Raw genomic sequence first — 25,472 nt, 5'->3', positions numbered from 1 at the left:
TATTTGGCTTTCTTTCTCTTTGTGTGTGTGTGTGTGTGTGTGTGTGTGTGTGTGTGTGTGTGTGTGTTTGCGTGGATTGGGAAGTGAAACCAGACAGGTGGAGAGGTCAGATTCAATCAATGCCATTTAATTAGAAAGGTATCTGTCGAGAGTGATGTTAAAGATCAAATGTCTACTCGCGATGCAGATATCAGTGTCACTATGGATACCAACGTTGCCACGGTTGCACTGTGATAAGCGGGCAGAGTCATCGTGGTCAAGTGTTGACTTTCAAGCCTGCTTTTCCATTGATCCAGACACAGGCGGGCCAGGTCAAGCGTTTTCACACTCTGAGGGAAAAAAAAAAATACAAGGTCACGAAAGGACACTCGATGGAATATATTACTGCTGTCAGGTTACACGTTTAAAGTCAGTCTGAAACATTTACAACATTCTGCTTCTGTAATCTGATGCATTTTCACAGTCAGTCAGGATATTTGTTGAATTAAATGAAAGTAGGTTATGATTATATTCAGGGCTTTACATTAACACCCGCCAAATACGGGTAGATTTCAGCTCTGGCAGGTAACGCCCCATTCACACGGGGCTTCAGCGTCAATGCTTGATGGAAGGCGTGTCTGAAGTTGAGGCTGAAACAACCGTCATAGAAGCGTCATCCAATAAAATTCAGTCAGAAATAGGCCACTGTCCAGCTGGTGTATTTGCATACAGCGATATGATTGGCTGACGCTTCCGTCGGCGCTTGAAAATTTGAGCTGGTCCCAACTTCTGCAGCGAGCAACACCTCTGAAGCGGCGCCGACGGATCCACAATGCAGTTCGGCAACGCCTGACGTCACCCATTCAAAGTCTCCCATCCAGGTACTGACCAGGCTCAGCCCTGCTTAGCTTCAGTGAGTAACCGGTCTTGGGCTGCAGGGTGACATGGCTGTGGATAGACAGTGTGGCAGCAGAACACGCCATCAGCCTCCAGAACAAGTTTAAAACTGTCAGGAGAAGTTGACTTTCCGAGGCAAAGACACAGAATTTAATGACAACTGCCTCTGCATCAGTCTCTCTTGATGCGTTTGATCACGCACAGGCAAGCACCCAGTTCAGGTCAACGCAGGAGGAAGATATGAGGTAAGATAGATATGAGTTATTGTTCATTGGTCAAATAAATAAATGAATAATTTAGCCTATAAGTTTGTTGTGCAAGTTCATTAAAATAAAAATGAAAAAGCGATTAGAAAATATGCAAATTAATTGACGGTCAATGATAGGTTATGACGGAATTTTTACAACCCTCTCCGTCAAAATGATGGACAATGACAAAGTCGAACGCGGCCTCTGGTGTAGACATACAAAGGAACGAAATGTCATGTCTCACAAGTAGGGCTGGGCGATTTTTTCAGATTTTTTTCGATTAATTTGAATTTACGTTTTCAGACGGTTTAATTTTGAATCAAATCGAAAAGAAATCGCGATTTAAAAAAATATATATATTTAATACATTATAATGGCACCAATGCGCTTTGGTTCACTCTGTATGAGGCAGGAAGCACACCGGAAGCGCCTCTCGGCGCCGCGCCACGCAGCACCACGATTCAGGACGCAGGTCATATTTCAGCCCCGCCACAGAGCGCCATCTGATTAGTTTCATGTTAAATATCATGCGAATGTGCAGGTCCGGTGTGTGATAGTTTAAACTGTCATGTGCGCACAGTGTCATGCTGCTTCTGGTGTACGACCTGCTTGACTGCCTGTTAAAGCGTGAAGTCATGTAGGATTTTACTTGTTGCATTAGTCTGAGTCACGTCTGTGTGGATAGTCAAGACATATTCCCTCAAGTCGATAAACTCGATCTCAACATGTTTGAAGGATGTAAAAGCCTTCCATGTGAAAAACCGCGCCGATCTTTTGGTTTGAACACGAGTAGAAGTGAGGGCCAGTAGCAGTGAAAATGAAAGTACCCGCCCCCATGACGTCATTTAGCGGACAGATCAGGCAACATTATACAGAGAGTGGAGCAAAGCGCATCAAATGATCGGTATTTAAAAGGGGGAAAAAAGAAAAATAGATTAAATAGATTATTTTATATTAGACACATCTGGTACTTGTTTTTGCATCTGCAATACATCCACAACTTCACACATTGGGTTAAATTAAGCTTTACAGTTTCCATGTTCAGTCCTTTTCTTCCACTATATCTTTTTTTAAAAAAAAAAGGCAGCATCATTACAACCTGTCATTCAATCAGAAGACAAGGTCAAAGCCGAGCTGACAGCCAATCTTTCCTAGGCAAAATTTGCAAAAATACCTCTGTATTCCTGCAACTGCAATATTTACACAAATAATGTTTATTCAAATCTTCAGCAACGCTATTTAACTCGTGAATTTGTTTTACATTTATTTACACCTTGACCGATTTTTGTATGACATGGCCATTAAAAATACAATGTTCCTTAACCAGATGGTTTAAGTTACTTTTAAAGAGAATGTTACTTCTGTAATGTTGTTGTAATGTTTTGAGAAGACTAGTAACACAATAAAAAAAAATCGAAATCGTGTATCGGTCAAACTTTATAAAAACCTAGATTTTTTTTTTTGCCAAATCGCCCAGCCCTACTCACAAGACAATGGTGCTACATAAATGAAACATAACTACAAACACAACACTGGACATACAGTAAGAAAAAAAAACCTATGCATAACTAACATCAGGGCTTAATTTCTGGAACACGCCAGATCAAAAAGCAAAGGAAACACTTGCACAACACAATGTAACTCCAAGTGTTCTCTATATGTTTGTGTAGTACTACTGATAATTGAGTATTGGAAGCATTTCTTAAGAAAAGTAATTATTGGAATCTGATTTCATTTATTCATCATCTTTCATTCATTTATTCATTTTCTTGTCGGCTTAGTCCCTTTATTAATCCGGGGTCGCCACAGCGGAATGAACCGCCAACTTATCCAGCAAGTTTTTATGCAGCGGATGCCCTTCCAGCCGCAACCCATCTCTGGGAAACATCCACACACACACACTCATACACTACGGACAATTTAGCCTACCCAAGTCACCTGTACCACATGTCTTTGGACTGTGGGGAAAACCGGAGCACCCGGAGGAAACCCACGCGAAGGCAGGGAGAACATGCAAACTCCACACAGAAACGCCAACTAAACCAGCGACCTTCTTGCTGTTAGGCGACAGCACTACCTACTGCGCCACTGCCTCGCCCTATTCATCATCTTGTGCTGTTTTATTTATTTTAAGGCATTGTTGAAATCTGAGAAGCAGGGGTCTTCGTTTCCTTAACTTGCCCTCAATTTTATGTCATTGTAGTCTGAGAAAAACAACTTAAATATAAAAAAAGATATTTTTTTTGTTATTTCCGCTTCTCTGCAGGCATGGACCTAAAAATGACATAATGACAAACGAGAAGAATGTATGCAGGCGAAGATGAATGAAACGAGACGGCTAAAACCAGAAAGTGAAATGAAAGAGTAATTGCAGACAAAAAAAGGCAAGGGTCTGGAAAACAGGAGTAGGGAAGGAAAAGCTCTCGTCCTCTGCGAGTCCTTGCAGTGATATCAGGAGATGGATGAGGGTTAATCAGGGCTCAATAATGAGACATTATTAAGTAATTGAGTCTTGTTGATTGACTGCGACCATGGCCTTCTCTGTGTCTCCCTCACCTGGCTCTCTTCCCGCTTCTCTCTGTTATACAACCGTGTGCATGCAGGGGTAATGAGATATGTAATGCTGCATCCCATTTACGTCGGATGTCAGAGCTGGAAATGATATCACTGCAGAGTTGATCACGTACCAGTGCAAAGTTAGGAAAACAACGATGGACAGCTTCAAGTCAGCCTTTGGCATGCTTCCTCTTTCAGAATACAAACACACAAAGCAGTATTGTAGGATTTTTGGAAACAAGTGCCTATAAAGAGTGCCAATAACTAATTATTAGTACTGTTTCTGTGCTGAAAAAACAAACTATCACAGAATGTTGATTGTTTGGTGCTATAAATGACAATAAAACATTACAAAGTAACACATTTTAACCAGAAATTAGTACATTTTAAGGATTTCCAGTGTGTTTTGGGACAGATTTCATTGTACACTCTCAGAAATAAAGGTACAAGCACTGTCACTGGGGTGGTATCTTTTTAAAAGGTTGACATTTGTACTTTATTGGTACCTCAAAAGTGTATATTAGTACCTACAAATAGAAACTAAGAGAAACTCTTTTGTACTTTTTAGGTACTAATATGTACCCTTGAGGTATTATTATGGACTAGAGGTGTGAACCTATACTGGTCTCACGGTTCGGTTCGGTTACGATTATCATGCCATCGATTCGGTTCAATTCGATATCACGGTGCATCACGGTGCATTGACGATGCTTTCCATATATAGTGTTATATTTTAGGGGGGAGGCTATAACATGCTGTCTGTATAAACACACAGACACACAGCAACACACTGTCTCTCATTCAAACACATTCACAAACATAGACAGCATCAAACAAACAAACACACACACGCACACACACACACACACACACACACACACACACACACACACACAAACAAACACACTTAAGCCCTTGCAACAGGGAGAGCTCGCGCTGAGCGGAGCAGAAAAACGAAAAAAATAAGCACTTTTCCGACGGTCCCTTACAGAGAGCTCCTCTCAGCGCGAGCTCTGCCGGCTAAAGTAAACGCAGACTGCGAGGGCTTAAATGGAGCAGTGCTCGTAATGTCAAGCGAAAAAAAGAAAGACAGCTGTGAAACATAACCAGCTTTGTCTTTCTGTAGGAAACACACTGTAGATCTTTTTAGGGTAAGCGTTTTTTGAGTTATTGCTGTCTATAACTGAAAGTGTGTCAGGAAAATTGAAAACAAAACCAACTGAAGCGCGCTCATTTCTGGCGCCCCACTGGATATACAGCGCCCTTAGCATTTGCCTATGGTGCCTATGCCACGGGCCGGCCCTGAGTTGGCTGATTGTTGTAAATACCGGCGCTCACCTCCCTCGCGACAGAGCGCATAGGAGTTAAATGACGTCACTACATAATATGGTTATTACTGAATCAATACCGATTTGTCCGCGTCTGCATCGCGGTGCACCGAAGAAACAATTAATTTTGACACCCCTATTATGGACCTTTTAGGTACATATTTGTACCTTTTTAAAAGGCACTACCCCAGTAACAGCTCTCGTACCTTTATTTCTGAGTGTAGGACTCTGGTTTTACATGCTAACAAGGCAAAACAGTACCAGACCTACAGGATCAATATGGTTTGCATTAAACTTTTAAGAAAAATATTTAATTATTAATAATTAATATATTAAAATGTATTTTATATATGAATAATTAAATAATATATTAAATATAAAACAATATTCATTAAAGGTGCTGTATGTTAAGTTTGACACCCCATGTGGTTGAACTAGCTATTGCAATCCTTCTTATCAAAAACAAGTACAGGTAGCCAGATTGAAGACACTAACAGGAGTGTGCCTGACTATTGAGAAATTTTTTATTTTAGAAGTGGCTTCTATTTCTTGCAGCTGAACAACAGGACAAACTGACAATGCTCACATCAGCTCATGTGCTTTGATCAGTGTTAAATGCTAATAATGTGAGTTTGAATGGCATTTTACATGACATTTATTGGCATACTACTGAAAGCAGCAGCAGATAGTTCATCTCAGATCTTCATCAGATTCAGCATCTCTATTTAATAATGTTAAAGAGGTTTAATATGTATTAATTAGATTATAAACCTTACCATTTTGTTGGAGTGCAGTGTGTGGACTATTCTGTGCTTCTGAATGGCTGTATTTACATTCATGTCAGGTTTCGTCTAGTGCAAACAGCCAAGTTTGCATTCGTAATATTTATGTTATGTGCTAATTAATAACTGCCTCATGTGGAACTCTGAATCTGCGTCTCATTTCGGAGTCTGCTACTGTCCACTGGAGGTCGCATTTCAGTCACGAACACATACTTTGAGAGCCTTCATGACTAAATGAATGAATGAAATAAGCTGTTTTCCACAAAGGCAACCCGGGGTGCTGAAATATAAATGGCTAATCTGGCACTGGGCGGGTTAACATAACCAAAACAAAGGCAGACGTTCCAGCACGGAAAGCAGAATATCTGACTTCAGCATTGTTTTTTTTTAAGATAAACAAGAATGTTCACTTGGTGTGTTTCTTAAATATCAGCAAACATGTCATGGCATTTTTATGCTTTAGAAGAGTTGAAAACTTACAAACAGCACCTTTAAACTTCTAAGAAAAATATTGAATTGTGAATCTAAATTATTCATATTTAAATTATTTAAATTGAGCAATACTCTTTATCTCGTTTCTTTTCTCTTATTTTTCAGCCATATTAACGTCAGTTTGGCACACTTGAATGAATGTTTTCATCACTTGCGCACACATTCAGAAATGTTTTTTTTTAGTAACAGCAGTCAGGTAAATTGTTTCCTCCATCCTCCGTCTTTCTCTCCTTTCGTTTGTTCTTCGCAATGGAGGAACTGAAAGCAGGAGAGAAATTACTGCTTGTCACAACAGACTCATGAAGAGAAAATGGGCCTTTTATTTCCCTATTTCACTGGGATTAGCTCTTACCTACAGAACTGTGTGTGTGTGTGTGTGTGTGTGTGTGTGTGTGTGTGTGTGTGTGTGTGTGTGTGTGTGTGTGTGTGTGTGTGTGTGTGTGTGTGTGTGTGTGTGTGTGTGTGTGTGAATGCAAAATGTATAATTTTATTTATTTAAAGACATCTGTAAGTTTTCTGTCTGTTTGTCTGTCTATTTGTCCTCTATTTGTTAGTCTGTCCTTTTCCTGTCTTTCTGTCTTGTCTGTTCTCAGTCTCTCTGTGTATCTATCCTCTGTCTGTCTGTCTGTCTGTCTGTCTGTCTTTCTTTCTGTGTGTCTTTATGTCCTCTCTCTTGGTCTGTCTGTCTGTCTATCTATTCGTTGTCTGTCTGTCTGTCTTGTCTGTCCGTCTGTCTGTCTGTCTGTCTGTCTGTCCCCTGTCTTTGTTTTTTGTCAGACTGACTGACTGTCTATCTTTGCTCTGTTTGTCTTTCTCTATCTATCTATTTATCCATCCATTCATCCATCCATCCATCCATCTACAGTATCTGTGTCTGTCTGTCTGTCTATTTTTTTCTCCAGTATGTCCATCTATCTATCTATCTATCTATCTATCTATCTATCTATCTATCTATCTATCTATCTATCTATCTATCTATCTATCTATCTATCTATCTATCTATCTATCTATCTATCTATCTATCTATCTATCTATCTATCTATCTTTTCTCCAGTATGTCTATCTATACATCCAGCCAGGGCCGGATTAAGAACTCAGGGGCCCCTGGGCACATTGTCTTGTAAGGCCCCCTACCTGGCCATATATATATATATATATATTTTTTTTTTTTTTTAGGGTATTTTAATGTTTTGCTTTTACAAACTTATAAAGCATATTATTGCCATGGCATATAACGCACATTGCTTCTCCAATCCAGTTCTATGAATCTGAGTTCTATGAATCTGAGTCTTTCATAATACAAACACTGATTTACTGTCTCTCTTCTCCTCTCCCTGTATTTTCTCTACTCTTCTCGTGATGAAGACTTGATTATAAACCTAAAAGTATCCAAAATCACACACACTATACCTCTTCTTTCCCGTCTCTCTCCTCTTCTGGGCCTTTCTCTCTCTATCTCCCTCTCTCTCTCTCTCCTTTTCTGTCAGTCTCTCACACGATGAATCCAGTCCGCGCTGCGCTGCCGTTAGCCTCCTCTGCCTGGTTAATGCTAGCTTCTCATCATTTAAAGTTACCATAACGTCTTCTTCTGTACCCTCATTCTCCTGATCACGGGTCTGTTTAAAGATGGTGTGTATGGAAAATGCCTCAATAAAGATCCCTCCTCACCTCTTTCTCTCGCGTTTGCTAAATCCACTTGTCCACTCATTTTTGATCTATGACAGATATAACGTTACACCACAGTCCGCTCAGTTTAGTGCGGGTTATTACAAAACTGACGTTTCCGCGCTTGGCCAATTACAGCATTCTGTTTAGTTAACGAAAAAAAGGCAGTTTAAATATAATAATATTATTAATATGTGATCGCGATTTTTTTGCTCAGAGGAAATACAGTTGTCTGAGCAATATAGTTTTTGCAGAGAGGGAGGCACCTATAATAAGACTAAACATTATTAAATACCCACGAGACACTTGTGACTTTATATCACATTTGCATTATTTAAAAAAAATGTTTCCTTGTTAAAAATAAATATATTTCCAATCTGATATGTAATGGGGAGAAAAAAAGTAGCACGAGTTCAGCTGATGGTGGATTCGAACCGAGTTTATGATTAATCGCGTCAAAACATGATGCTGAGCGCCGTACAAGGTGCGCCACTGCGGCTGTTAGAGATAGCAGCTCTATACTCATCTTGTCTCTATCAATCAGGCACCGATGGGCGTAAACCCTGAATGGCTTATTCCAACTAGATGCGCTATTTGCAATAAGCCAAAAAAGACACTCCGAAATTGTCTTTTTTTTTCTCCCCCCTCGCAGGGGCCCCTAGTGCGCACGGGCCCCTGGGCCTGTGCCCATAAGGCCCATTGGTTAATCCGGCCCTGCATCCAGCCATCTATCTATATGTCTGTCTATCTGTTTTCTGTCTGTCTGTCCTTCTTTGTCCATCTGTCTTCTGTCTGTTCCATCCATCCATCTATCTATCTGTTGTTTATGAGTTTTTGAGTTGATTATAAAAGTTATGAGTGGCACTCCTGACGTAGTTTGTTATCATTCACCATACGTTATTCTTTCCAAATGGACACTTGGCTTTAGAAACACTCATGCGTTTACACACAGACTTCATCTTGTGTCTGCTGTCAGATATGCAGACGCTGGACATCAGCTGAGCTTTAACCTTCAGTTCAGTACAAACTTCACAGTGGCACAGCTGTCAAAATAAAACACTGACAAAGAATATTAAAATCCAGAAACAATATAATCTAAACGGACCGTATCAAATTTATATTAATGCAAAAGAAAATGACATTTTGACATGCAAATGAAGAAACGGAGAGATTCAATTCATTGGAACAAAAATGAGCAGTGTAAATAAATTTGTGTGCTCTGAAATGAGTTTATCTGAATTGGACAGAACATAAATATATTTTCATTTTGATATGGTTGGTAGTTTTATCATATTCACAGTGTTCAGCATCTCTCCTACTGATTGGCGTTTTGGGCAGCAGAACAGAAAATGTGTTTGACTTATTTTTCTTTTACGCAGCTCTGCCTACATAACTTCTGCTCCTCAGATCATAGCATGGATTTTGTCCTCACGGTTTCTAGATTCTGGAGAGATTTATCCGTCACACTTCATTTTAAGCTTTAATTGTCTGCTTATTAATAGTTGATAAAGCAATGGTTTAGGAATTGGGTAGGATTAATGATGTAAAAAAAATTGCCATGCATTATACACTGCCTGACAAAAGTCTTGTCATCAATCCCAGTTGTAAGAGCAACAAATAATAACTTGACTTCTAGTTGATCATTTGAAGAAGTGGCAGAAGGTCGATGAATCATCTGTTGAGCTGCATCAGAATCATCACAAATACTGCAGAAGACCTACTGCAATCCGCATGAACCCAAGATTCTCATAGAAATCAGTCAAGTTTGGTGAAGGAAAAGTCATGGTTTGGGGTTACATTCTGAATGGGGACGTGTGAGAGATCTGCGGAGTGGATGGCAACATCAACAGCCTGAGGTATCAAGACATTTGTGCTGCCCATTACATTACAAACCACAGGAGAGGGCAAATTCTTCAGCAGGATAGCACTCCTTCTCATACTTCAGCCTCCACATCAAAGCTCCTGAAAGCAAAAAAGATCAAGGTGCTCCAGGATTGGTCAGCCCAGTCACCAGACATTAACATTATTGAGCATGTCTAGAGTAAGATGAAGGTGGAGGCATTGAAGATGAATCCAAAGAATCCTGATGAACTCTGGGAGTCCTGCAAGAACGCTTTCTTTGCCATTCCAGATGACTTTATTAATCAGTGATTTGAGTCATTGCAGAGATGTATAGATGCAGTCCTCCAAGCTCATGATGGACTCAGACACAATATTCATTCTTTTTCCACTGCAGCACGACTTTATATTCTTTACTGGACATTATTTCTGTTCAGTGACAAGACTTTTGTCTAAGCAAAGTCAGACCTTACTGTCCTAATGAAATAATTAAAAATCAAGACATAATCATATTTTATTTTGGTAAAATAAGCGTAATCTAGAGGCCTTTGCCTCTAGTCTGTTATTAGAAGTCAAGTTATTACTTGTTGTTCCTAAAACTTACCCTTGAAATCTGATCCGGCACCTCATTTTACAGATCCTCCTCCTCAACCTCCTTCTCCTCCGTCCGCTGTTCTCTTTCATTTTCGGAACTCCCCAACCCTCTTCACTTTCGTCCGTGACAACCAATAACGTTTTATTTGTGGAGCTGCGGTAAAATAATAGATAAAAAGAGTGAGGCTATGGTCAAATAAATAAATTAATTAAAAAAGTGTGACTGTTGAGAGTGCAAGCAGCTTGGGAATTTTCCTGGTCCTCTCGATTAGCCAATCCGGGCCTGCTTATTTCCCTGCTGCAACTTTTTAATAGTGAGAATTGATCCCTATACTGCCAGTATCTATAGTTTATTTTATGTTTTTGTAATGTCACTAATTAACCAATAGAGCTGAATCTAGGCTCTGAGCAAATTTGCATGCTTAATTATTATTTATTTAATTGCTTTTGAAGGTCTGGTGCGTTTGTTTCATCGCTGCTGAATATGAAGATTTCTCTAATTAGTCTAATTGTGATTTTGGGCTTTTATTCAAGTCATAATTATAGACTCAATTTACTCGATTATTCGCTGCACACGTGCATGGTAAATATGCCGCTCTCTTGACATTTTATTGACAGGAACGTTTATAACCGAATTAAGTCAATTTACTTGTCTGAGCTGACGGTAAAATTGAACAGGTCTCTGTGAATGTCAGTTCACTCTCGCCCTCAGTCTAGATTGTTATTGCTTTAATGCAGAAAACTCTTTATTCTCCTTTTTATCGGTATATTGATCTTCTGTCGTGATTTTATAATTGCCTTTATAATAGGTTGAAACTCCTCTAAGTGCTTATTTTATTGCTCAGATAATTGAAGGTTGGTGTATTGTGTTGTGTTTGGTTTCGCCGAATAGCATCTCTGAAATCTGGTCATCACTGGATTAACATTACAGCTCTTTTTCAATTTGGCTTTCAGATAAACTTGCTCGTCTTTCAGATTTGCGTGAAGTTACAGCAGTAGAGGATTGCTTCAGTGCTGGCTTTGATGAATGTTTAATAAGCTACAAGACTTCATGTCTTACTGTTTTCATTATGGACTGTACTAGTGTTATCAAAAATATTGATATCTCGATTCTGAAATGATACAAACCTAGGGCCTACTCACACTATGCCATCCGTACCGTGCCCAGGCACGTTTTCCGGATCGTTTGAGAAGTGTGAGTGCGCCGAATCGGGCTCAAGCACAGTTCACTTGGCCGGCCCTGGCCCGGTTGGAAGAGGTGTGCCTGAGCGCGGTTCACTTGGGCGTTGGCGCGGTACGCTTGTGTGTGAGTGCAAAACGCGCCAAAGCCCAAAGCTGAAAGTGAGACGTGACTTTAAGGGGCTGTTTCATATAGATTTATTAATCATTACTGTTCAGTGAACGCAAACTGCCGTCGTTTATTAAAGACGCAAACCCCTCACTGCACGACACCTTCAGCAGATCTCCTCATTCCTGCAGCACGAGGGCTTTATGATTGTTTATGAGCGCCAAAAGTGGCGGATCTGTACGGCGAAATATCTGACTGCGTGTCCCCGCATCTCTAAAGACTGTTTGGCGAAATATTTGACGGCATATCAAACGACTGAAACGATATAACTAGAGAAATCTCCACTGTGCTGCTGAGTGAGAGAGCGCTTCTCACTGAACAGTGCAGCAGCGATGACGTACTGTAAGCGTGCCGAAGCCCGTTTGTGGTGTGAGCGCGGTCCGTCGGGGTGACGGGAGGGGGGACAAGCGTGCTTTGGCCCGGTTCGAGGCAACTGTACCTATTGTGAGTACGGCCTTACTTTTAGTTAGTGATGATACTGGCTGCTTACCAGCAGGGGGATGAATACTTTTTAGTAATATTAAAATTTGAACATTTTTTGATTTAATCAGAAAATAACATAATTTTTTTAGTAATTAGTTGCCTTTTAGACTGAAAGAATGCTGACATACCTGTTATACACTCACCGGCCACTTTATTAGGTACACCTAGGTACCGGGTTGGACCCCCTTTTGCCTTCAAAACTGCCTTCATGGCATAGATTCAACAAGATACTGGAAATATTGGAGATTCTGTGCCACACTGATATGATAGCATCATGCAGTTGCTGCAGATTCGTCGGCTGCACATCCATGATGTGAATCTCCTGTTCCATCACATCCCAAAGGTGCTCTATTGGATTGAGATCTGGTGACTGTAGAAGCCATTTGAGTACAGTGAACTCATTGTCATGTTCAAGAAACCAGTCGGAGATGATTCACGCTTTATGATGTGGTGCGTTATCCTGCCGGAACTAGCCATCAGAAGATGAGTACACTGTGGTCATAAAGTGATGGACATGGTCAGCAACAATACTCAGGTAGTCTGTGGCGTTGACATGATACCCAATTGCAACTAATGGGCCCAAAGTGTGCCAAGAAAATATCCCCCACACATTACATTACTACCACCAGCCTGAACTGTTGATACAAGGCAGGATGGATCCATGATTTCTTGTTGTTGACGCCAAATTCTGACCCGGCCATCCAAATGTCGCAGCAGAGATCGAGACTCAACAGACCAGGCAACGTTTCTTCAGTCTTCTGTTGTCCAGTTTTGGTGAGCCTGTGTGAATTATAGCTTCAGTTTCTTGTTCTTAGCTGACAGTTGTGGCACCCGGCGTGGTCTTCTGCTGGTATGTGTTGTGTTGTGTGTTCAGAGTTGCTCTTCTGCATGCCTCTGTTGTAACAAGTGGTTATTTGAATTACTGTGGTCTTTGTATCAGCTGGAACCGGTCTGGCCATTCTCCTCTGACATCAGCAAGGCATTTGCGCCCACAGAGCTGCCGCTCACTGGCTAAAATCATGCAGTCTGAAGTCAGCATTACCTGATTCCCTGCTGTTGACACAAAAGGTTATCATGTGTTCAATGAACAAATCTTTTTCTTCAGCAATACTATAGTGGAACATTGATTTTTATTTAATTTTTATTTTTTTATTTTTTATGAATGTGACAAAGCAGAAATCACTTTAGAGTAAAACATGAAATCTATCCCCAGTCCACCTCGACTTAAAAGGATAGTTTATTTAAATGAAAATTTACTCTGCCACAAAATGTTCCAAACCTTCAGGGGGTTTTGATTGATTTCTGCAGGGCTCTGTTGGCAGCGTTACTGATATACATCAAGTTCTGATCAGATGTAGGACAGAAAATTAGTTTAGCTTTTCTGTTATTAAGGGCTTTTTCATGTGTCCTTTGATTTCTCAGTGTTGGATTTCTTCCATTTGATGTTGGAAATGAATCCGTCTGATGGACTTGGATTAATACTTTTCTCTAATGAAAGTAAACTTGAGAAATAGTCTGAAAGTTGAAGCTGATGTCTGTCTGTAAGATTTATTAAAGGTTAATAACAGTGTGTAACATTCATTCTCTTTCGGTTAAGTCTCTATTTCAAAGGTTATTCCACTATTCCAGCACATGTTTTATGCAGCAGATGTCCTTCTAGCTGCAACCCAGTATAGGGAAACACCCATACACATTCATATTTACACGCAGACTTGGGCAAATTTTGTTTATCCAGTTCACCTATAGCTCATGTGTTTGGACTGTGGGGGAAACTGAATCACCGGAAGGTAACCCACACCAACACGTGGAGAACATGTAAACTCCACACGAAAATGCTAACTGGTCAAGCCAGGTCTCGAACCAGTGACCTTCTTGCCTTCTTGAGGTGACAGTGCTAACCACTGAGCCACTGTGCCACCCAAAATGTGTAACTGGGTTTGAAATAGTAAGTCTGTCTGTTTAGAACAGGGGTGTCCAAACTTGGTCCTGGAGGGCCGGTGTCCTGGAGAGTTTAGCTCCAACTCTAATCAAGTTCTTACTAGATATTAGAAACTTCCTGGCAGGTGTGTTGAAGCAAGATGGATCTAAACTCAGCAGAGCACCGGCCCTCCAGGACCGAGTTTGGACACCCCTTGTTTAGAGCATCTTTTGCTCTTGTCAGTTACACAATGACCTTTTTCAGGCTTGTTAACTGTTGTTTCTTGGAGGAATATTTGCTGTTAATGGAAACCATAATGATTAACTTATTACGCTAGCCTGTTTTGTCAATGTAATTGATTTCTTTTCTTGTTCAGTTATTTGGGTCTACACACAGAGACTTTGATTTTTAATTTAAGCAGTCTCATTCTAGCTTTAATATAGGGTTGGGTATTGAGAAACTATAATTATATGTGGGGGGACGCGGTGGCACAGTAGGTAGTGCTGTCACCTCACAGCAAGAAAGTCGCTGGTTCGAGCCTCGGCTGGGTCAGTTGGCATTTCTGTTTGGAGTTTGCATGTTCTCCCCCTGTTGGCGTGGGTTTCCTCCGGGAGTTCCGGTTTCACCCACAAGTCCAAAGACATGCGGTACAGGTGAATAGTGTAAGCTAAAAATTGTCCGTTGTGTATGTGTGTGAATAAGAGTGTATGAGTGTTTGCGGCTGGAAAAGCATCCGCTGCATGAAACATGTGCTGGATAAGTTGGCGGTTCATTCCGCTGTGGCGACCCCACATTAATAAAGGGACTAAGTTGAAAATGATTGAATGAATAACTATGTTAGTTTATTTTGAGAACCATAAAAAGGAGAACTGTACGGGCTAAATTAGCATATTTTTTTCTTGTTATTCTTATGTCATGTACAATTCGATTTACAGTCAAACTACTGGACTGTCCTGCTTTTAAAAATTAAAAAATGTCAAACTTAAATACTGCACCTTTAAGTGTGTTTCTGCAGAGCCGAGAGCAGGACTGGGTTTAAGTCCGTCTTTAAGGTCAGCTGTCTGAACACAATCCTGACCACAGGCATTATTAGAGCAAACACACAAGAAAGAGCAGAACACACACCTGTTCCTGAAGGCCAGATTGATGATCACAGAACATTTCAGAGTCTCTCCACAAACTGCTCTGTGCACGGCTAATATTTCCATCTCTGCTTAGCAGGTTGGAAGCACATTAAGTGTTGGGAAATGTGTGTGCCTTTGCCATGAGCGGTGGAAGCCTTTGCTCTTTATGCTTTCAATCCCTTACAGACATCTCCTGATTCAGAACAGCTGAAAATATTCTTTCCTCTCACTCATACTCGCGCGCACACACACAGAGTAAAGTGCCCCAGACAGCATGGGCAAAAATTCACCTGTGGAAAATGCAACAGAAGAGGAAGGAAAGGTTATATTTGAGAACTGGGAGATGGAGGAGTTTGTGATTTGGGTCATTTTTGTCATCACAAGCACTCTCAGGAGTAAAGGATTTATGTGTGTGTGTGTGTGTGTGTGTGTGTGTGTGTGTGTGTGTGTGTGTGTGTGTGTGTGTGTGTTACAAAACCCATTCTGCAGGATTTAACTTCACCATTTCTCCATGTTCTCCACTGGTTTTTCTTCGTGACTTCGTTACATTGAGCATTTTATTGACAGTAAAAAAGCTGTTGGCGGCCCGGTGGCTCAGTGGTTATCACTGTCGGTTTACAGCAAGGAGGTCACTGGTTCGAGTCCTGGCTGGGTCAGTTGGCATTAGTGGTCTGCATAATTTTTCAAATAAAGCATGGAAGTGTTCTGTAACTGGTTTAATTTTGGATGGGAGCGGTGGTGTAACAATATCGCTCCCGACTCCCGAGCGAGCAAGCACTCGTATGTACGTGTGTGAATGAGATAGCGTGATGGTGCGTTTAGCTTGTTTGTTGCTGTGTGTTTGTGTGCTTGTTTGTGTGCGCGAATGAAAGAGAGAGCTTTGTGCTGTCTTTGTGTGTGTGGGTGTGTGGTTTTTGTTCTCTAACCCCCCCCCCCCCCCCCCTTCAATTTCTGTGTAGAGTTTGCATGTTCTCCTAGTGTTGGTGTTGGTTTCCCCCGAGTGCTCTAGTTTCCCCCACAGTCCAAAGACATGCGCTATAGGTGAACTGAATACGCTAAATTGGCCCTAGTGTATATGTGTGAATGTGAGAGTGTATGGGTGTTACCCAGTATTGGGTTGCAGCTGGAAGGTTATCCGCTGCGTAAAAGATATGCTGGATATGTTGGCGGTTCATTCCGCTGTGGCGACTCCTGATAAATAATATCCATCCATCCATCTCTCTTTCTGTCCATCCATCCATCCACTTCTCTTTCCCTTTATCCATCCATTCATCCTTTCATCCACATTTTTTCATTTTACATCCACCCATCCATCTCTCTTTGTTCATCTGTCCATACCTCTACTCATTCATCCATTTATCTCTTTATCTCTGTTCATCCATCCATCCATCTTTCTTTCTCTTCATCTATTTTTTTATCCATCCATCTGCCCCTTTACTGGACCATCCATCAATCCTTTGCTTTTTCATCCATCTTTCCCTTTTTCTTTCCATCCATTAATCTTTGCAACCATCTTTTTCTTATTCCATCCATCCATCTAACCATCTCTCCTTCTGTTCGTTTGGCCATACTTCTATTCATCCATCCATCCATTTCTCTATCTCTGTCCATCCATCTATCTCTTTCTCTTTTTTCATCCATCCATTCATCTATCCATCTCTCTTTCTGTTCGTCTGCCCATACCTCTATTCATTCATCCATTTCTCTTTCTCTGTCGATCCATTCATCCATCTCTTTCTCTTTATTCATCCATCTGTTAATCCTTCCATCCACCCCTCTTTTTTCATCCATCCATCCATCTATCTCTCTTTCTCTTCATCTCTTCATTTTTATTTACATCTATCCATTCATTTTTTCCTCATCTGTGCATTCATCTTTCTGTTTCTCTATGTACATGTCACTCCACCATCCACCCATCTATCTTTCTATTTAGCTGCCCCTCCAACTGGCTTCCCATTCATCCATCCATCCTTCTCTTTTTCTATCCATCCATACATCTGTCCATCCATTCATCTCACTTTTTCTATTAATCCGTCCATCTGTCCATTTCTTTTTCTATCCATCCTTGCATTTGTCCATCCATCCATCTCTTTTTCTATCCATCCATCTTTTTCTATCCACTCATACATCTGTCCATCCATTCATCGCACTTTTTCTAATTATCCGTCCATCTGTCCATCTCTTTTTCTATCCATCCATCCCTATGTTCATCCATTCATCTCACTTTTTTGTCCATCCATCCAACCATCCGTCCGTTCTCCTTTAAATTTTTCTGCGGACGCTTTTCTTATTAAATTGTTAGGAAACCTCAGAGAGTCCTCTCAAATGTTTAGTTTAGCCATTGCTTAGATCTAAGATAAGAGGAGAAAAAAGGAAGAGAAGAAATAGGACAGAAAAACATCAGCAGATGGGATTGAAGACTACCTGCTTTTCCCCAGTCTCCCCCCGGGAGCAGATGTCTCCCTCGTCTCCTTTGCTCGGTCTCCTCATCCTCAGGAGTGATTTGCTGTATTTCTGATCTCAGTCCACTCACCCTGCCAAATGAGAACTGTCCTGTTTTCCTGCCCTTCCTTTCCCTCCATCCATTTTTTTTCCTCCACGATGTGAAATGCAGTTTCTCCCCCCTGACATCTCAGCGCCCGCCGCATCAGTTGGCCGTCTCTCACTCTCTGTTCTGATGTTAATCAAATGCTTACGACTGCTTCAGTAATAATTGGCTGTAATTGCACAGTGTGTCTAATCCACAGGCTGTGAGGTTTCATTTGCATGGTGATTAGTCAAATTTCTGAAAGTAAAAACTTGATTCCTTCTGTCTGCGGCTCTCTCTCTCTCTCTGTGTGTGTGTGTGTGTGTGTGTGTGTGTGTGTGTGTGTGTGTGTGTGTGTGTGTGTGTGTGTGTGTGTGTGTGTGTGTGTGTGTGTGTGTGTGTGAAAGATGAAAATGCATGTGTCTCGTCTGCTTGTGATCAGAGTTGACTTTTTTTCAAACGCATAGACAACCTTTCCAGCAAGGAATGCATGTTTTAAAGCAGATTGTCTAGCATTGTTTTTCTGATAAACCAGTATGTTCACTTATCATGTTTCTTAAATATCTGCAAAAGTAATATGGTATTTGTATGAGTCAAAAACTTACATACAGCACCTTTAAGAAAATTCCAAGAACTTGCAAAACAATTCATATCTATGATGTCAATTAAAAGTTCCAAAGGTTTTCTTAATAAGGATGCTCCCTATTTAGGGAATATACATGTCGTAATGTGTTTTTTTTTCGGCTCAGAGTTGACTTTTTTTCAAATGTGAGCGCACAACATGCAACGGCAAAAACCTGAGGCGCAGCAGGCAGTTAAAAGACGAGGCGCGCAGGGTGCATAAGCAGCTCACAAAACGTTTACATCCGTTAGTAAACCATTTTTAAAAAAGTGCGTTTGGTGTGAACGGCCCCTTAGTTGGCGGTTCATTCCGCTGTGGCGATCTCTGATAAATAAAGGGACTAAGCTGAGGAAAATTATGAAATGGCTGTATTTAAATTTCTGTCGTGTTTCGTCTAGTGCAAAAAGCCAAACTGCTTATCAATGCGTATCACATGGCGTGTTGCTGGGACAAAGGGTTACAATGTAACCTGCTTACCTAATGTTTACATTAGTAATGTTTATGTTATTTGCTAATTAATAATCACCTCATGTGGAACTCATGTGGATGTGTGCTTTGAGAGCCTTCCTGACTGAATGAATGGAAAACTTTGTTTTGTACCAAGGCAACCTAAGGTGCTGAAATATAATTGGCTAAACTAGCATTGAGTGGGTTAAATGACCAAAACAAAGACAACCTTTCCAGCAAGGAATGCATGTTTTAAAGCAGATTGTCTAGCATTGTTTTTCTGATAAACAAGTATGTTCACTTAGCATGTTTCTTAAATATCTGCAAAAATAATATGGTATTTGTATGAGTCAAAAACATACATACAGCACCTTTAAGAAAATTCCAAGAAGAGGACCAAATGTGCAAAACAATTCATATCTATGATGTCAATTAAAAGTTCCAAAGGTTTTCTTAATTAGGATGCTCCCTATTTAGGGAATATACATGTCGTAACGTGTTTTTTCAGCTCAGAGTTTATTTTTTTTTAAATGCGAGCGCACAACATGCAACGGCAAAAAACTGAGGCGCAGCAGGCAGTGAAAAGACGAGGCGCGCAGGGTGCATAAGCAGCGCACAAAATGTTTACATCCGTTAGTAAACCATTTTTAAAAAGGCGTGTCTCAACGCAAAAAGTGCATTTAGTGTGAACGGCCCCCTAGTCATTCCGCTGTGGCGATCTCTGATAAATAAAGGGACTAAGCTGAGGAAAATTATGAAATGGCTGTATTTAAATTTCTTTCGTGTTTCGTCTAGTGCAAAAAGCCAAACTGCTTATCAATGCGTATCACATGGCGTGTTGTTGGGACAAAGGGTTAAACTAGCATTGAGTGGGTTAAATGACCAAAACAAAGACAACCTTTCAAGCAATGGAATGCATGTTTTAAAGCAGATTGTCTAGCATTGTTTTTCTGATAAACAAGTTTGTTCACTTAGCATGTTTCTTAAATATTTGCAAAAATAATATGGTATGTGTATGAGTCAAAAACTTACATACAGCACCTTTAAGAAAGTTCCAAGAAGTTGCGAAACAATTCATATCTATGATGTCAATTAAAAGTTCCAGAGTCCTTCCTTTGAATGAGTTTGAATGTCTCTCTCTCTTTACCGTATTCTTCCTGTAAATCTTTTAATCAGTGTAGTATAGTTACTGAACAAAAAGAGCTGTTCTAATGTGTCCAACTTTTCTTCTACGCTGGATTTATTTTTCTGCCTCCTGTGGTTTCAGGTCCCTCAACTTCCTGCGTCGCATGGGCGACATTTAAGTCTATTTTCACAAAGTTACCGTCGCTAAATGCTTCCTCTGCATCTGAAGAGCTGTTTTATCGGCATGGCATTTGAGTCTTCCTGTTTGTGCTTTTCAGCTTTACCTCAGCCATTGTAAACAGCTCCGCTTGGTAAACTTCTCTGTTTGTGCTGTATAAACGTCAGCTTTATACTTAGTCTGCTTTTTGTTTTTGAGGGAAAAAAAAAATGAATCAAAGTCTCCTGACACCCTCTCCATCATGTGTTGAAAAGCCTCATGCGGTAATTAGCAGTCGTTCTCACTCTCGTTAGCTGCAGAATCAAACCTGTGTGCTTTTTAACAAAGCTTAATTTTCTCATTAAATAAAAGAGCCGTCTCTTATTGAGTAAACAGTCGTCATGGTGGCTCGAGGAGTTGTATTGAATATATACAATAAATATAATAGAAATTAGGGAGCACTGTAAAACATAAATCTAAAATATAGGATTAGGCTCAGTGGTTAGCACTTTAGCTTCATAGCAAGAAGGTCGCTGGTTCAAGTCCCATGTGAGCATGGGGAGAATGTGTAAACTCCACACAGAAACGTCGGCTGGCTTAGTAAGGACCAGAACCAGTGACGTTCTTGCTGTGAGGCAACAGTGTTAACCACTGTGCCACCCCTCCAGGAAAGGAGGAGGAAGGGGGTGGAAGGGGGGATTCTTCAAAACAAAGATGGCTGTTATATGGAACTAAGGGTATGTATAGTGGCTTAGGAATCGTCTGATTGGTGGATCATAAATTGGATAATGCAGGACCAGCCGCAAGCACGTGATCCTCTCGAAATTAGTTTATGAATAAACTTCACTTATTAAATGATAGCCATGGGACAACACGGTGGCGCAGTGGGTAGTTCTGTTGCCTCACAGCAAGAAGGTCGTTGGTTTGAGCCTCAGCTGAGTCAGTTGGCAATTCTGTGTGGTGTTTGCATGTTCTCGTGTTGGCGTGGGTTTCCTTCAGGTGCTCTGGTTTCCCCCGCACATCCAAAGACGTGTGTAGGATCAACCTATGTTTTAAGATCGATCAGGGTTTATTAGCTTATTTCAATGAATCAGATCCTGAAGATTTGAATCATTGATTAGACTCAATTGAGTCAGATTGAATCAGATTAAAAGATTCACACTTTATTTACCATTTGTCCCGCAAATAGAAGACATTGTATATTACCAATCTTGTTAATATTATTAATTATTATATTAATTAATAATATAATTAATAAATATAATTATTATTATTATTAATTATTATAACGATAATAACATAACACAGTATTGGGTTAACTTTTAGCAAGGTAACAAGATCTACAGCTCGAGGCAATGATGTAGAAGCACATAAACAACAACACAGGTCTTACGAAATGAGAACAACGATTTATTGAGCTACACTACGATACATGAAACTAACTACGTAATAAGCAAACAACAAACAAACACAGACACACATTCACTCACACACACAGACAGAGGCAGTTCAGAGGATGCAAAATGAGTTGACAACGTCCCAAATTAGTTCTAATACTTCTTGCAAGATCTTAGAATCACAACTGAGAAACCACAAAAGCAGAGATGTTAGGGTGCTTTCACACCTACACTTTTGTTTCGGAACGTATCTCGTTTGCCCAGTTAGCGCGGTTCGTTTGGCATATGTGAACAGGGCAATCGCGCTCTGTTCCGTGCCAAAGAAATCGCTCCGAGATCGCTTAAATGAGGTGGTCTCGGCTCGATTGAAACGAACCCTGGAGCGGTTCGATTGCAGTGAGAAAGCGATCCGATCCGAGAGCGGTTATATCACAGTGTTTTATGGATATGTAATAGGCTTACGGCTATATGAAGAGAGAATTATGAGAATGGCAGGAAGTTTCGCGAGTCTCCGGATGCCCGCAAACGAGTGATGATCTCCCGGTAATCTCGCGTCTCTCTCCCAGTCCTCAAATAGGCATCATTGCGCACCCTTCTCACCCCTCCCCACCGTGTCTCTCCTCAGACACGACACGCGCACACCCTGTCAATCACCACCAAACCTCCACCTCTCCTGACAGCTGAGCGGGACGCTGCAAAATAAACCCTGACACTCTGACCAATGTGAGGAGAGTTTACTCGCACGTGACTTGTTTTAGCTCTTTTGGTCCAATTAGAAACTTTGCAGTGTGAAAGCGAAGCGCTCCAAGAGCAAAGAGCAACAATGTAACAATTTTAATCTCTGTTTCGGAACAACTGAATCGATTCACAGGTGTGAAAGCACCCTTAGGGTGCTTTCACACCTGCCTTATTTAGTTCGATTGAATCGCACTAGAGTTCGTTTCCCCTTTTGGTACGGTTTGTTTGGGCAGGTGAGAATGCAGCAATCGTACTCGAGTGCGCACCAAAAGCGGACCAAATAAGCGTACCGAGACCTGCTTGAAGAGGTGGTCTCGGTACGCTTTCAAACGAACCCTGGAGCGGTTAGTTTGTGGTGAGAATATGATTTGTACTAAAACAGGTCCAACCGCAAAAAGTACTGCGCGTTTTGGACTAATTCAGCTGCCGTAGGCCGATGCGCTGTGCATTATGGGATATGGAGGAAAAATATTTGTTGACAGAGCTTTACCAACAGAGAGAGAGAGAGAGGAAAACACTACCTGATGAATCGTTGGTAATATTTCCGCAAGATGACCATGTCACAGTTTAGCTGAATTAATTCACGACTCCTCCTGAAGTGACGAGCGATGCATTAAACACTGTTTTCCAGCCGCGGCCGTGCTTCATTTTCGTAATGTATAGTTTGTCTAAAGCAGGGATACAATCAGCCAGCGCAGTCGTCCCTCCAGAGTAAAAGGTTTTGTTTACCTGCGGGAGTGCACTGGCATTTTCCCGCACGTGAATTCTGACCAATCAATAAGCGGTTTAAAGGGCCATGAAACCCCCTCGTTTCAGCAGGGTGTTTTCACACCTCTACTTTGGAAAAAGTCAGAAAAGTGGGCGTGTCCAGCTCTGTTTAGGGGGGAGTGTCGGAGGAACTAAAGTGGGATGGTGTGGGAGTGTCTATTTGGGCACGCGCGAGTTTCAGAGTCAAAACACACACACACTGGAGAAAGTGATGGTGTTTAACCTACATGGACATCTGTAGTCAAATTATTTGCCAAATTATTAAATGGTGGACTTTAACTGCAGTTTGGCTCTTTCATTCAGGGTATTCATTCATGACCCTCGCGACAAACGAGATATTTGATTCGAGGATCTGCTCTAAGCGTGTATTTTTCATGCAATGTTTGATACCGCACGGCGAATGAGAAAAAAAAAGAACTCCGCATTTCCCGGAAACTTAACGTTAGATGCACACGACAGGTAGCGTCAGAAAGCCGCGTGTGTTATTCCGAACACTAAATGCGGTGAAAACCCTACACAAGGTTAAAGTTTGGTTGTAGTGCTAACATGTTTACACTCGGTGCAATGGTTAACTTAGTTCGATACGAACAAACTGAATAAACAAAGAGCGCTGGTCGCTCACTTACCAAATCTGTAGAGACAGGACAATCACCAGCAACTAGAGCCGCGTCTTTATTAAGAGAAGACTACAAGCGAATCCGGATCTCAGCATTTGCAGATGAGAACAGCTCTCAGGTAAACAATAATCCTCCTTAGACACGTAAGTTATTGTTGTCGAGCGTCGCGTACACTGTTAATCCACACGTGAGTCTGAGCTCTCACAGAGAGAAAATGAAAACAAAACTTAACGGCAGCAAACTATAAAAGCAACACTTCACGCTTGTTTTGCCAACACAACGTGGCGTCTCTGTCGTGTAAACACTGTGACACTAATGAATATTAATGAAATTGCACAATAGAGCGCACTGATTGGTTTGAACCAAGCCCTACTCATGCATTAATGCAGCAGGCTGTAAGACGTAATAAGACACACTCTGGCACAGACGGCCAATGAGCGATGTGGATTTTGTCAGATGACTGCATTTTGTTTCAACTGGTTCAGACCAAAGCCAGCAGTGTGGTGTGAAAACGACCCGAAGACGGCAGAAGATGCAACAATGTATCATTTATTGCGCTTGGTCCGGACCAAATGAAGCGAACTACAGATGTGAAAGCACCCTTGGCTTATCTTTAACTGCTTACAATCAATCTGCACCAGATCAGCAAGAGACAACATTAAAAAGTGAATTGAATATGCTAAATTAGCCGTAGTGCATATGTGTGAATGCAAGAGTGTATGGTTGTTTCCCAGTAATGGGTTGAAGCTGGAAGGGCATCTGCTGTGTAAAACATATGCTGGATAGGTTGGCGGTTCATTCCACTGTGCCGACCCCTGATAAAAAGCGACACATCATCAAATTAAAACCTTAAACGTAATTATGTTTGATATGCGGTATAAATGCTTTGTGTTTGTTTGCACGCATGCGTGTCTGTGTGGTTGTGTGTGCATTCATGTGTGTGTTTTATCTCTCTGTGCCTGTGACTCTCTCTCACACTGTACGTGTTTGTTAACATGTGTTTGTTTGTGCGTGCTTGTCTGCACGTGTATGTTTGTGTGTGTGCATCACGTTTTACCATGCTTGTGTAATTATCATGCGTGCGCATTGATCTCCCAGTGCTTCTTAAGAGAAATCAGTTGAATCAATCTAACAGTGAATATCTCAGCAGCAGCAGCTTCATCTATAAACCAAGAGGTTGGATTTTAGCTGCCCATTTTTACCGTTTATTCTCTCTCTAGGTGGCTCCATGTGTTGCACACTCTCAGACGATCCATCATGCCTGTATATACATCTGTGTGTGTGTATCAGAGATTTCTCATTAAATATCAGACACGTGCTTCCCGCATTTGGATACACTTCACATCAAAGACAGCGTTGAAGCCCTACAGCATCTCTGTGCAAGGGCTGCTAATATTTATAGACTCTCTCTCACACACACACACACACACACACACACACACACACACACACACTTAATGCTGCACGTTAGGAATCAGCTCACTCCTAAATAAAACAAGCTTACTCCTGCCAGCCAAGCGTAGTACGCACAGCATTTCCAATCCCAAAAGCGTTTCTATTCACACACATACACAATGTACCAACACCTCTGAATCACTAAACACATTGTCACCTTGTAGTTTGCTCGTCGACTGTGACTCAGTCGTTCGAAAATAGCCCAGACTCGGATGTTACACCTTCCTCTTTTTTTCCCCCTCACAAATCCTGCTCTTAATTTGGACTTGGCATCCTTGATATTATTTCAAAATAGCCAGCCTTAAACAACTCTCTGCACATCACGAATAAATCATACAGCAAAAATTAAGACGATAAATGTATGGC

General features: G+C 41.1%; 1 protein-coding gene and 1 long non-coding RNA gene across 5 annotated transcripts in view; one reads left to right on the top strand and one right to left on the bottom strand.

Annotated features, from left to right (window-relative positions):
* Positions 1-25,472, top strand: part of sphkap (SPHK1 interactor, AKAP domain containing) — a 202,478-nt gene that overhangs the window by 18,878 nt on the left and 158,128 nt on the right. The gene's annotated exons all lie outside the window — the stretch shown is intronic.
* On the bottom strand, positions 110-13,674 carry LOC141378687 (uncharacterized). The gene is made up of 2 exons (XR_012393888.1): positions 10,391-13,674; positions 110-329 (listed from the first exon to the last, which is right to left on the bottom strand). It is a non-coding gene; the product is annotated as an uncharacterized lncRNA (long non-coding RNA).

The sequence above is a fragment of the Danio rerio genome, chromosome 18 (genome assembly GCF_049306965.1).
Source record: "Danio rerio strain Tuebingen ecotype United States chromosome 18, GRCz12tu, whole genome shotgun sequence".
Lineage (NCBI taxonomy): Eukaryota > Metazoa > Chordata > Actinopteri > Cypriniformes > Danionidae > Danio > Danio rerio.
Note: the sequence above shows the minus strand (reverse complement) of the source record. Positions and strands in the feature narration are given on the sequence as shown.